The sequence below is a fragment of the Octodon degus genome, unplaced genomic scaffold, assembly GCF_000260255.1.
Source record: "Octodon degus isolate 3935 unplaced genomic scaffold, OctDeg1.0 scaffold00058, whole genome shotgun sequence".
NCBI classification, from domain to species: Eukaryota; Metazoa; Chordata; class Mammalia; order Rodentia; family Octodontidae; genus Octodon; species Octodon degus.
In genome coordinates, this window is record NW_004524634.1 from 6,698,926 (window position 1) to 6,711,990 (window position 13,065).

Genomic DNA, 13,065 nt, shown 5'->3' on the forward strand with positions numbered 1-13,065 from the left:
CCTCAGGATTTGTCCTGAGATCCTGTACCTCAGATTGTAGAACCTTCATCAGTGCAGCCATGTGGATGAGTCACGGCCAATGCTTGGCCAATGTGCTCTAAGAGAATAAATCTTAAAGATGTAGGGGTAGACAGAGAGTTAAAAAAAAAAAACCAAATTGCATGGAAAGTACTTCAAAGAATCAGCAACTGATATTTCATCTTATTAAGGACGTTTCTGCATGTCAAAAGAAATAACCAACAGAGTGAAAAGACAACTCACAAATTGGGAAAAAATCTTAGCCAAGAGTCACTCAGACAAAGGAGCTCTATCTATAATATATAAAGAACCAAAAAAAAAAATCAGGTCCCCAAAATCAAAAGACTCAATCCAAAAATGGGAACCTGAGATGAATACACACTTCTTAGAGGAATAAAAACAAATGGCGAATAAATACATGAAAAATTGTTCAAGAGCACTGTTTATTTGAGACATGCAAATTCAAACAACACTGATATTCCATTTCACTCCAGAAAGAATGGCTATCATAAAGAAATAAATCAACAAGAAATGTTGAAGAGGCTGTGAAGAAAAAGGGACCCTTCTGTACTGTTGATGGGAGTATAGACCAGTACAACAATTATGGAAAGCAGTGTGGATTCTCCTCAGAAAACTAGCATTAGAAGTCCCGGTCAACCCAGCTGTTCCTCTTCTGGTTATTCTTCCAAAAGAGCTGAAAACATCATACCACAGCAATATATGTGCACTCATGTTTATAGCAGAATAATTTGTCATAGCTAAACGTTGAAAACAACCCAAATGCCCATCAACTGAGGAGTGGATAATGAAGCTGTGGTATTTTATATAATGGGATATTACTCAGCTATAAAGGCAGATAAACTTGAGGTTTTTATAGGTAAATGGATGCAACTAGAGGCTATATTCATAAGTGAAATAAATCAGACCTACTTGTATAAACATCTTATTGTGTAAGAATGAAGAAAATCAAAAGGTACAAAAGACGCAGCAAAAAGGAAAGAAACTGAACATAAGGAATAAACAATTGAGATGAGGGAAAGGAGAAAAGATAGGAAAAGCAAAAAGGGGAAATTTTGTAATTACACACTCAGGATAACTAAGACAATGGTACTACTAATGTCTTTTGAAGGTAGGAGTTAATGCTTAAAATTTTTACTTAGATCAATTTTATATGCTAGTATCTGTAATCTGAGCAACTATATAGAAGATAACAATGTGCAATATAACAACCAGTGCTGAGTACTTTTTGTCTTATTTTTTGAAATGTGTATCATTTCTAAGGCCTTATCTATTATTGTTGTGTTCTCTCTAAATAACCTAAAAGAAGGACAAAAATTTTAAGGTTTGGGGCCAGGGAGATGGCTCAGTAGAATAAGCGCTTGCCTGGCAAGCACAAGGGCCTGAGTTCAATCCCTGGTTCTGCCAAAAAAGAAAAAAATTAAGGTTTATAGAAAGGAAGAGTTAATGTTTTAACTGTTTGATCAATCTTACAAGCCTATATCTGATAGTCTGAGCAACAAATTTGATCGTAACGATATATAATATAGCAATCATTGTTAGTTTCCTGTACTTGTTTTGAAATTGTGTTCCATTTTTATTGTTTTATGGTGATTTGTTTTTGTCTTTGCTGTTGTTGTTTTCAATTTTCTCTTTAAAATAAAGAAAGAAAGAATGACAACATAAAAGAAAGAATCCAATAGTTGATGAGTGAAATTTTTAAAGGAAATATTTTATTTAATAAATAAAGGAGAAGTATAGATTTATAATATGGCAATATTTTAAAATGATCGGATGTAGGTTTTGAGCACCACTGACTGCTAATGCCAATTTTAACAAAAATGCAAAAGGAAATATTGCATGCCTTCTGATGGAAGAATTCAACATCACCTATGAAATAGTCCTGCCATTAATCTGATAATCTTTCATTTCCATCACTCAATTTAAAAGAAATACTGAGGAGAAAGGAGAATATTAAACAATAAGATTGGGTTTTCCTGGGTTAGTAGGGAAAAAGCCACATCTCAGTGAACACATTGGTAAGGACAAATCATCAGAGTCATTCTAACAAGAAAAGTCATCATCAGAAATCCACAGCCTGACAAAGCCCGTCGAAGACCTTGATCATCTGTGTCTTGCTAGAGATCTCGGAGACAAGCACAAAAGCACTATCCATGGCCGTTCTTTCATTGACATTTTAATTTTTAAAATTGTGATGAAATATGCATAAAATAAAATTTACCATTTTAAACTGACAGTTAAGTGGCCTCATATACATTCATATTATTGTAAAATCATCACAACAATCTGTATTCAGAACACCTCACAGTCCCCCACTGAAGCTACACCTACCAACCACTAACATCCCCATTTTCCTCTGCCCTCAGTATGTAGCAACCACAATTTCAGTCTGTGAATTGAACTGCTCTCAGTACTTCATATAATTGGAATTGTAGAAGTTTTATTTTTTTGTGGCTGGCTTTCTTCACTTTATGTATTTTTTCCATAATTTTATTGAGAAACAAATAGCAATGAGACAGTTTTATTTTATTTTTTTTCAAAGTTTTATTGATAAACAGATAGCAATGAGACAGTTTCAAATCAAATCGGAAGTACAGTTTCAACAAATAATACACTGCATATATTCTTCTTAGTGGTTAATTGCTGTACAAGATGCGGACTTGTGATCCTATTTACAAACACCATTAGAACAAATCATTCTATTCATTAAGAGAATGCAACTATATATATATCCTAACCACTTTGAATACACAGATACAAAATGGACATTCATAGTTATACCCCATTTTTCCTAAGTTCTGTTATTGAATATTATAGGTGTGTAAACTCAGCAAAATATTCTAAAAGAGTCCAGTAGCCCATAATAGCATTGGGTCTTCTGTTTAACTGGCAATGTCAGAAATTATTGACCTGAGTCCCCCACAGCTCAACTTAACAGCATGGCTTTATTTCCTATATTTCGTCTTCATACTTTTCTACTGGATGGTTAAGACCAAGGTAAAGCAGGACCTGTGCAACAAGAGTTGTAGCTTTTGGGTCTGAGAAGGTCAGTGAAATGCCCTCAGGATTTATCCTGAGATTCTGTACCTCAGATTGTAGAACCTTTGTCAGCGGCAGCCATGTGGATGAGTCACGGCCATTGCTTGGCCAGTGTGCTCTCTGTGAAAGCCTGAGAGAGTGTCTTCTCCCCATGTGACTCTCCTTAGGCACACTCTACGTCATCGATCACTTTCCTCTTTGACCCCATAATCTTCTTGATCAGAAAATTTGGGACACTACCGAGGTACATGACGTTACAGTACAAGTTCAATGAGACAGTTTTAAATCACATTAGTAGGATAGTTTCAATAATTATCACATTGCATACTGTCTTCCTAGTGGTTATTTGTTGTACAACATGCAGACATGATATCCTATTTACAAACATTATTAGAACAAATCCCTCTATTCATTGAATTAAGAGAATGTAGCTGTATATCTATCTTAACCATTTTTCCCCATAATTTTATTCATAAACAAATAGCAGTGAGACAGTTTCAAATCAAATTGGTGGGACAGTTTCATAATTAACACATTGCATACATCTTCACTTTAAATAATGGTTTCCAGGTTCATCCAAGCTGTGAAGGATTGTAGAATGCTTCCTATGGATCTTTCATCAGAAGATACATTTCCTATGGATCTTTTTAAAAATTTATTTGGTATAGAGTCTCACTATGCATCACAGACTCATAGTGATCCTCCTGTTTTCAGCCTCCCCAGAGCTGGGATTAAATGCATATGCCACCACACCCAGTTTTGGTGGCCAGTACAGCAGGGCATGCAGTAACGGAAATCAAACCCAGGCCCTTGGGCTTGTCAGACAAGCCCTTTGACTGCTGAGCCATCTCCCTGGCCCCTCCTATGAATCTTAAGGTTAACTAATATTCATTGTGCTTATATATCTCTTTTCACCTATCCACTGATGCCAAATTTGCTTTGTACATCCACCTGACAATGGACATGCATCAGAGTGGGTCAGAGTGTAGGGACATGCCCACCTGAAGGAGCCAAATAAAGTGGGTGACTGGTGGAAATGAGTAAAATATTGAGATTAGGAGAAATAACAGTCAATCAAAAATGCTGATTCAGAACAGAGTTTAGAGAGAAAAGTTCTTTTTTTTTTCTTTTCAAAGTTTTATTGATAAACATATAGCAATGAGACAGTTTCAAATCAAATCGAAAGTACAGTTTCAACAAATAATACACTGCATATATTCTTCTTAGTGGTTAATTGCTGTACAAGATGCGGACTTGTGATCCTATTTACAAGCACCATTAGAACAAATCATTCTATTCATTAAGAGAATGCAATTATATATCTATCCCAACCACTTTGAATACACAGATACAAAATGGACATTCATAGTTATACCCCATTTTTTTTAAGTTCCATTATTGAATATTATAGGTGTGTAAACTCAGCAAAATATTCTAAAAGAGTCTGGTAGCCCATAATAGCATTGGGTCTTCTGTTTAACTGGCAATGTCAGAAATTATTGACCTGAGTCCCCCATAGCTCAACATAACAACATGGCTTTACTTCCTATATTTCATCTTCATACTTTTCTACTGGATGGTTAAGACCAAGGTAAAGCAGGACCTGTGCAACAAGAGTTGTAGCTTTTTGGTCTGAGGTCAGTGAAATGCCCTCAGGATTTATCCTGAGATCCTGTACCTCAGATTGTAGAACCTTTGTCAGTGCAGCCATGTGGATGAGTCATGGCCAATGCTTGGTCAATGTGCTATATTTTTGTTTTGTTTGGTTTTGTTTTTTTTTTTTTTTTTTTTTGGTGGAACCGGGGATTGAACTCAGGCCCTTGTGCTTGCCAGGGAAGTGCTTATTCCACTGAGCCCTCTCCCTGGCCCTAGAGAGAAGAGTTCTAACATGAATAAAATATTGAAGTTTTTATTTGTTTTTAAAGTTTTGGACTTTGGAATATATGGAAAAGTTTGGCAGTTTGCTTGAGAAAGGATAGAGAGAGCCTGCTTACCATAGGATGGGGAAGGAAAAATTACAGTTTCATTTGGCTTACATAGTACCTCTCCAAGTCAGTTATACAAGCTTTTGTTTTTATTCCTGGGCTTTTATGTATGTCCTAGTATGTATACCGGCCTGACAAGAATACATTGTGATATCTGTTGTAAGTTTTTACTATTAGGTAAATTTTAAAATTAGATTCTAGTTGGTGAGGATTTGCTACGTATCAGACAGTGTGAGACACAACCTTCACAATTCCCGTGCAAGGCTCCTAGCTTTCATATTCCAAAGGTAAGGCTCAATAGCACTGACTCAAGACCACAATGTCATGTTTGCCTCAGATCCCAAACTCGTACACTTTGACATTGCCCAAACTTTTAACCTTCTCCTCCATCTTTCATCAAAAAATTCATAGGCATTCTTGCCTCTGTTTCGCTGTATGGACTTAGGACAATTTTGCTGATTTATTTTTGCTGAGTGAATGCCATAAATGAACAAGTATATCTCTTTCCCAGGTTTTCTCTGCCAGAGGAGACATCACTTTTAAAGGCTGCTTACATTTTCTGCTATAGTGATCAGTTGAGATCGTTAGGTAGCTCTCCAAACAATTATTGAAAAAACCTTCTGCAATTTGGTACCAGGGTCTCTTAATTGGTTTCTTCCTGCCTGAATCATTTCCTCATGAAGTATGACATACAAAGTATACCCTGTTTTCTCCTAACTTTGTAGGCTGTTCTTATTATGTTATTTACAATGAACATTTGGAAATGAACACTGCTTTACTCACTCATCTACTTTACTTTCTTCTTCAAATCACCTTTTTCTTTTTTTGAAGATTTATTTATTTATTTATTGGTACGGGGTCTCACTACACAACTCAGACCTATAGTGATCCTCCTGTCTCAGCCTCCCTGACACTGGAATAGGAGGTGTGCCCCACAACTCCTGGCTTCAGTGGCTGGCATATGGTATCCAGGATCGAACCAGGGTCCTTGCACTTGCCAGGCAGACACTTAGACCACCAAGCTATCTCCCCAGCCCCTGAAAATCATCTTTTTTCTTTAAAGTTGAATTCCAGTTTCAGATACTCCACAATACCCCCATGAATTGCAGGCACCTGACTGTCTGAAGTTACGGTGTGCTGCTTTATGGTGCTTTGAGCCTTCCTGTGAAGACTGTAACAAGTACAGCGTTATCTGAAGATAAAGATCTTAGTTGCTGAGAGTTCTTCATTTTCAGGGTGAGAGCATGTCTGCTCCGTGGGGTGATTGTGAATGTCAGGTAGATGTACCACTTTGTGTGGTCAGCATGACCAGTCAGCTAACTGCCCAAAATAGCAACAATAAATGGTGCTACTGATCTGAGTTGCATTCTGGTCATTATTAACCACTAAGAGTTCTTTATTCATGGATGAAGGGACTCAGGGACTCTCAGGGATCTGTAAAGTAAACAGCATGTATCTATTCTGTACCAGGCACTGTTCTAGCAATGCATTGGGGAAGACAAGAACTATGCCCTCATGTAGTTTATAGAAGTCTGTTGAGGAAGAAATATGAGTGTCAGAAGTCATGATTGTAGCCCACAGCTTCCAGGAGGACTTTCTTGGATAATGGATGGATCTAGGAAAGGGTTTAAAGGAGGAGTTTTCAACCGATGATGATTCCTGCCTCACCTTGAGGCTTTTGGAAATGTCTATAGATACTCTTGATTGTCACAAATGTGGGTAGGAGGCTTCTGAAAGCATTTAGTGGGCAGAGAACAGAGTTCCTATTAAACATCCTATAGTCATTCAGCCTGGTGTCACATAAAGAATTATCCGACCTCAAATGGTGATCGTATTGAGTTTGAGAGCCAAGTTTTAGTGAGAGAACAAAAAGATTCTGAGGGCATCAGGTTTCTTGCTGAGTAGGCGGGATCTAGTAAGTATAGACCAGGAATAAATAAAACATAAAACCTAGAAAGTGGAGCAGGGAGCCAATTTAACATGTAGGCTATAAGCAGAGGTATAAAGGGAAGCTGTATCTCTCTAAAGCTGTCAGTCAGACTGGATTAACCAGAGCAGATAACTCCCAGAGTCTTCTTGGGAAAAAGGTTGCCTGTGAGCCTGTGAGTCCAGGTGAGCTATGGGACCTGGCTGCTGTTGGCTGGGTGAAGTGGTCAATAGCACAGAAAATGGCCTTTCAGTGTTTCCTGCATAATTTAAGGATAAGGAATAGTTCTTTTGTATATTTATATCTTCTATCATGTTTATCTTAGTGTTCTATAGTTGTTCAATTAGAGTATATTAATCAACTAATTGATTGATGATTTCCTTAATTGCTTGTGCCATTCACATCCATCTGTGCTCAGTGTGGCAGGACAACTTGGACATGTTTCAGTATACTGAGAAATTAAATCTTTTGTGAGGACCCTGGGAATCATGTCAACACTAGACTTAGACTCAGCTCTGCATTTATGTAAAAATAAAACAATCACACTCTCACCCTGTGGGTAACAAGTAGCATAATCTGCTTATTGATGGCTAGATCCCCATGAGAAATGAAACTGATAGGCAGTAACTTTGGTGATGAATTATAAAACAGCTTCGTTTAATACACCCCACATAGACAAAACATCCCAGTAGCCTCTGGGGAAATTAATACACCTTAATTTGAATTAAAGAATAATTTCAATTGAGCTATTTTACATATCTAGCTGATAGTTGTTCCCCTCCCTAGGCTATCTGTTCTCTTCTACCTGCCTGGATCTGGCTCTGGAAGATGGATATTGAAGCTAAATATTCTGGAAGTTGAATATTAAAATAGAGACAGTGGATATGTGTCATGTCCTTATCTCTCAACTAATGCCTAGTCTTGTTTTATGCATAGAATCTTAGTATCTGCTTGTACTAAAGTTTCTCATCACTTCATGAAGTACATTGTTAGTTCTTCCCAGGGTGGTTACATGACTGTAAAATGAAAGACTTTACAATTTAAACAAATTACTCTTTAGAGATAAGATTGTAGGTACCACAAGACAACTGTGGGTGAGTAAAGGAAGCCTCGAAATATCCATAAAACTATGTATGTGTGTAATGATGTCATTGCCTGGCCATTAACTTGCTGTGGGATCCTCATAATAAAACTTTCCTGTTTTATACTTTTCTTTCTCCTTTTCTGATGGTATTTACTTTCCATTCAGCAACCCACATGGCAAGGAGATCATCAAATGAGGGATCCCAAGGCAGAATCACTAATTTTATGACTGCTCTCTCAGTTCCACACATGATGACTGAGTTCCTGAAGCAGTGTCTTGGTGACACTGAATTGGCCTCAGATCACATGGTGACCAAGTCTTTTATTGTTCCTCATTTCTATGATGACTTCTCTCCTAAAAGCTTCAGAAATTCACTGAAAAAACTTAATACTGTGGCAGAGTACAACTAACCTCATTTCTTGAGCTCAGATAAAAAAAGTTAGACAACTTCTACCAGCTTGGAAAGAACCAAGATCTCCTATATAGGAAGAGAAATTGCCAGTGAAATTATAACTGGTTGAATTGTTCTCTTCTTTGTGAGGCAAAAACAAAGGCAAAGAGCATTTTCTCATCTCAAGGCACATAGAAAACAAAAACTCAACTATTATTTTCACCAATTAACCCCCGTGAATTTACCTGAGACTATTAGGGCAAAAGCAACTATGGTGCACAGAAGTGCCAGTGTGCACAGTGGAGCTAAAGAACGCTTCCCAGAAGGACCATTTTTGTTCATCACTGAAAATTGGAAAAGTAAAATATTTCTAAACAACTAAGAATCATAGGACAAATAAACTAAAATGATGAGGGTTTATCACTTGCTGTGTGTTCATACTGTGTGTTCACTTGAGTTTGCAGACATACTCCTCATCATAGTCATTGAAGAGTCAGGTTCCAAAATTTCTTGTTGCTATTCCAGATACAGAAGTAAATACAGAAAAAAACATACTGGTTCTCAACCCCCATGACCACACCTATCATCTGTCCCTGTTCTGGTAAGCATGACTAGCCTTAAATAATGATTACAAGGCATGGTAAGAAGAAAGAAAAGTAGAAAAGAGCCTGGTCTAAGGAAAGCACCATGGAAAGTTCCTAGTTTCCATAGCTAAAAATATAGACTGGAAATCACTATTTATTGTAGTTGTGCCACACTGTTTACTTAAAAGTTATTCTGAAGGTGCTAAAAGTTTTAAAAATGACTTAAAGAAAAAGGAATGGTGTACTATGTTTTTTTTAGTTAGTTGGTAATCAGAAAGTGAAATTACAATTTAATAAGCTAGCATAAGCATTATGATAGTGCGTACCTGTAATTCCAGCTACCAGGGAGGCTAAGATAGGATGAACACAAGTTTGATGCTAGCCTTGGCAACTTAGCTAGTACATATATACAATGGAATGCTACTAAGCCATGAAGAAACATAAGTTAAAGGCCTTTAAGGGAAAATGGATCCACCTTAATACTAAATGTAGTACATCTGACACACAAGGCTAATATCTCATGGTTTCTTTTATATGAGAAGCTGAATGCATAACTAATGTAAAGAGAAAAATAAAAGACAGATGATAGGAAACAGAGACAGACCTTTTGGAGATGTAAGAGAGATTTAAGGGTGGAGGGAGAAGTGTGGGAGTGAAGGGAAAGTGAAAATAAAAAGAAGAAGAATATATATTACTTAATAAGATTTCCTCTGCTGTCCACAGCTTTACTGCAGCTCCCTTTCTGGTCAAACTCAAAACACCTTAAATAATTCTTCTGGCTTCTTTTCACTTCATTATTAACATAGATGTGGCTAAAAGCCCTGAACAGCAGTGGTGCTATGCCTTCAACATTAGAGTGCCTTGAAATTTCTTCTCCAAGATTAACTAGTCCACTGCCCTTAATCTTAGTCTCAGACAAATACTCTGGACTTGAGGAAAATGCAAAGAAACTTTCTACAATAAGCAATAACGTACATCATCTGAAGTCCAACAACCATTACAGCCTTTCTTCCCAGCAGAAATCTTTCTCCATGGTCTGCTAACAAAGTCCTTGTTGGTCTTTCCCAGCCACATTTCTATCAGCATTCTGGTCTTCTGAGCTCTGACCAGGATCTGTCATATAGTGAAGCTGAAGATGTTCCAGCTGTACTTTTTCAGTTGACATCTCCTAGATCTTTACAAAGTCTTCCCACAAGCCATCTCCAAAGACTCCTGAACCACATGGTTAGGCAGTCATAGTAACTTCCCCACTCCTGGTACCAAATTCTATCTTAGTGACTTTTCTCTTGTTGAGACAAAAATACACAATTCCCAAAGTTAAAGGGGGAAAACTGCATTTAGTTCACAGTTTTCAATGGTTTCAGACCATAATCAGCTGGCTCCAAAGAAGAGCAGTACATGGCAGAGGGGCAAAAGTTTGTGGTGGTGGAAGACAACAAATGCAATGAGGGGAGGGGGAATAATGGTGGGCAGAAGATAGCAAAATAATGAGAACTTAACAGCTTCTTTCTATTCCTTTTATTTTCTAAGTTGCTGGAATTAGGAAGGTACCAAACCAATTAATTGTCAAATTTAGTAACTGCACCTTTAATCTTAATATCACATACTGTAGATCCAGTCACAGGGGGACATGTAGACAGAAACTGTAACAGGCTCATACCTAGTGCTCATATGAAGAAAGAGTAAGCCAGAGTTAATAATGGGGAAATGTAGTTTGTTTTTCTGTATTTATAAAGGAAAAGCAAAGTACCTGGAAGCAGACTAAAGTGCCTGCTTAGGCAGACCCAGGGACCAAGGTTTGATCCCTGGCTTGCTGTACCAGCCCTTCCCCTGGAGCATGCTGAGACAGTGACTGAGACTGGGTGTGGTGGCACGCACCTGTAATCCCAGTGCTTGGGAGGCTGAGAACAGGAGGATCACAAGTCTGAGAGCTGTGTAGTGAGAACCTGTAGACCCTGCACTAAATAGGTTAAAAAAAAAAAAAAGGTACTGGGAAGTACAAAGTGAACAAGTTGCCTTATAGGATTCTTGGACCTAGTGCCACAGCTTTGCATGTGAAGAGCACGGCCCCATGTCCAGTAACCACAGTGCTGTCGCCAGACACTACTAAAAATAAAATCCGGGTCTGAAAATTCCTCATTCCAATTCTAGCTCTTTATCAAAGAGCTGTGTCCAAATGTTCTGAATCTAAGAGTACAATTCCAGAGGAATCAGGGATTTGTAGTTGGAAGCTTTTTCCTTGAGAATCTTCATCAAAGCACTCATGAATGTATTTTGAGCATGGAAATCCACAACCTTATCTTTAGGTGTGAGAGGACAATGATCCCAGCTGCAGAGCAACCAGAAATTTACAGGATGTTTTGGTTTCCTATGGCTGCTTTAACAAATAACCATACACTGAGAGGACTGAAAAAAATAAAAACATCTTCTCTTGTACTTCTGAAGTCCAGAAGTCTAAAATCAAAATGTTAACTGAGCCACATTCCTTGGCAAGGAAGGTCTTGCCTTCTCTAGCTTTAGTGGCTTCATGAATTCTCTGGTGTGTGACTATTTCACTCCAATATGTGCTTCCACAGACACATTGCTTTTACCTCCTGCACCTATTTTTTCCTCTAGATACCTGTTCCAAAATTTTCTTTGACTTTCTTGTACAGTGTACAGGTGATTGCATTTAAGGTTCACCCAGAAAATCAAGGATAAATTTCTTCTCTCAAGATTCTCAATTCAATCACAGCTTTTGTCACATAAAGTTAAACTTAAAGGTTTCAGGGATTAAGTTGTAGATATATGTTTTTAGAGGGCTACAACTGAATTCATTTCATTGGGGAAATTCTGCAATAAAAGTTGGTCCCCTGATATGCATTTAAAATATGTCCCAAATTTGACACCTGTCAAATATATATATATTCCCATAAGAGTAAGACCCAGTGGAGCCTGGGCAAAAAGCAGCAACTAGAGACTGAAAGAAATAGAGTACAGATTTTAGCTGATGTTTTGAAAGAGAGACAATTTAAAGTTTGAATCTAGCCAAGTTAACTCCCTGCTAGGAAAAACAAATGCTACATGCCAGAGGAACATAGCAAAATCTAAAGCCTCTACAGAGGAGTTGGCTTCAAGTCGAAAACCTGATACTGATCTTTTAGGCTTGACCAGCAGCAATTGCAAAGCTTTCCCTGGCAGGCTTTGTGGGAGAAAAGCTTGTGTCCTCCAATGAGTTGATACATGACTACTGCCCTGTAGTTTTTTAAGGGATTGAAGTCCAGGATCCAATGAGCATTTGCCCTGCCCTTCCCTGCTTGGACTGGCTAAGCTATTGTGCATCTCTGCATTCACATCCCAGGTACTTCCATTCTGAGGTCTCCATATTTGGGAAGTAGTTGGTGGTAGCTTCAGTTCAGGCAAACTCTGCTAAGATTTTCTTATCCTTGAGGACACTTTTTCTATTCTGAGTTTGTTCTACTCTTTAGTTATTTCCTTTTCCCAACCTCCAGCCCCTAGGTCCAGAAAATGGGAGGAATAATTTGTCCCTTGGATGTGGTGATCTATGTGACCTCTACCCACTACTATTTCATGGAAGAAAATGGAACATCAAGAGATCCGGAAATTTTCCTTTTTGGTCTGTTGCTTACACTATCACAATAAATAAGTTCTTATTCATTGCTTTCATTTTGGCTATTGTCCTGATTGGTCATCTTGACTTCTTACAGCTCTGAAAATTTACCCAATAAAATTCATCAAGTCTAGCTTTCAAAAAAATCATGAGACATGTAAAGAAAAAGAAAAATACTGACCATATTAAAAAATGAATGGTAGGATGAAAAGGAAGAAGAAAAAATGTAAACCAATGTTGAGCGCCTTTTGTCTACAATTACCAAAGAGTTTAAGACAAATACTATAAATACATTTAAGGACTTAAAAGAAAATATACGAATGGAAATGGAATACACATCTCTGACAAAAGTAAATAGAAAAAGGGGGATATAAATGAAAGACCATTTTGTAGCTCTCTCTCTCTCGCT

The 13,065-nt window shown here is 37.7% G+C and overlaps 1 long non-coding RNA gene across 1 annotated transcript in view; it reads right to left on the reverse strand.

Annotated features, from left to right (window-relative positions):
* Window positions 1-13,065, reverse strand: part of LOC111817460 — an 18,410-nt gene that overhangs the window by 2,218 nt on the left and 3,127 nt on the right. Inside the window, exon 2 of the long non-coding RNA XR_002821655.1 lies at window positions 7,187-7,193. This is a non-coding gene — a long non-coding RNA (uncharacterized LOC111817460). The remainder of the gene's footprint in view (window positions 1-7,186; window positions 7,194-13,065) is intronic.